Raw genomic sequence first — 1,387 nt, forward strand, 5'->3', positions numbered from 1 at the left:
TAATATGTATACAGACAATTTTATTCCTAAATCACATATCTTTCCACCTTCATTACCAGCCAGCTCCTTAGTCTAAGCCAACATCATCTCTTGGCCATATTAGGGCATCTCCTCCTCTTCTGCCTGACTGCCATCCATTTTCCACACTGCAGCAAGAGAGACCTTCTTTAAACACAATTAGAATTACATCGCATCCCTGTTCAGAACCCGTTGTACTTAGGATAAAAATTTTTAAAAACTAAAAAAAAAATACCTTACCATTGCCTAAAAGGCTTTACATGAGTGATCTGGCCCCTGTCTACATCTCCAGTTAGAACATATGTCCTTTCCTCAATACCGTCCATTACACTGGCTTTCCTTCTATTTTTTTAATTCCCCAAAGTCTTACTTGGTTCAAGGCCTTAGAATATGCTATTTCCTGTTTGGGAAGGTCTTCTCTGCTACTGTTTGCTTTGTCTAACTTCTACTCAGACTTCAGGTCTGAACACAAGTGTTATTTTCTCAAAGAGTTCTTCCCTGATCTTTCGATCTAAATTAGCTCCTCTTGTTATATATCTCATCACACCTGTGCTTTTCCACAAATACTTGGTTTAGTGGTTATTTATTTTATTACGTGACTCCTCCACTAAACTAGAAGCTTCATGAGAGTAGGAACCATATCTGTTTGGCTCTTTGTCGAACAGTCAGCGCTTACTAAATATTTTTAGAATGACTGCATGATCAGGCAGTGAGGGTCCTATGGGATAGATAGAAGCAGAATTGAAGCAATATAATATCTTCTCTTGCCCAATCTTGGTCATTCATTATGGAAGAGCATTTTTCTTCCATCTGCCCTCATTCCTTATTCTCTGATAGTTTAGGATCTACATTGGAATAAGATTGGAAGCCAAGTGATTGATTAAGACATGTATATCCTGGGAAGACCCCGACAGATCTTTCACAAAAGGCAAGCTACTCAATACGCAGAATACAAAAGGTCTTGTAGAGTAAAAAGGATATCAAACCTGAATGAACGCTGGGCCCACTTCTCCTGATCCACACGGGGGGCTAGTCCAGACTTTCCAGCCCACAGGACATTGTCACAGGCGAAGTACAAAGCTCGATTGAGGTGACTAACAGTGATGCAGAATCTTAGGACAACATCTGATAGGTGCACGGCGCGTTTGGCTGACTCAAGGGCATCTGCTGAGTTACCCAGGCGTAGAACTTGTGGGGATTAGCGTGAAAAAGCAAGGATTTGGAAGTAGAGGGCAAACAAGAGAGCAAGATGCAGAGAAAGAGAAAAAACAGAAGGGTGAAAGTTGAGCAAGTGACAGAAACAGTAATAACAAAAAATGTTTAAAAAGAGCAAAAACAGTTCATTCTTTTTCACTTCAAATTTTAATTA

At 39.9% G+C, this 1,387-nt stretch overlaps 1 long non-coding RNA gene across 1 annotated transcript; it reads right to left on the reverse strand.

Annotated features, from left to right (window-relative positions):
• LOC111734601 lies at positions 1 to 1,381 on the reverse strand. Its single transcript, XR_002778511.1, has 2 exons — positions 1,005 to 1,381; positions 1 to 146 (listed from the first exon to the last, which is right to left on the reverse strand). It is a non-coding gene; the product is annotated as an uncharacterized LOC111734601 (long non-coding RNA).
• Between the last annotated feature and the right edge of the window lie 6 nt (positions 1,382 to 1,387).

Source organism: Pteropus vampyrus, unplaced genomic scaffold, assembly GCF_000151845.1.
Source record: "Pteropus vampyrus isolate Shadow unplaced genomic scaffold, Pvam_2.0 Scaffold2306, whole genome shotgun sequence".
Classification (NCBI taxonomy): domain Eukaryota; kingdom Metazoa; phylum Chordata; class Mammalia; order Chiroptera; family Pteropodidae; genus Pteropus; species Pteropus vampyrus.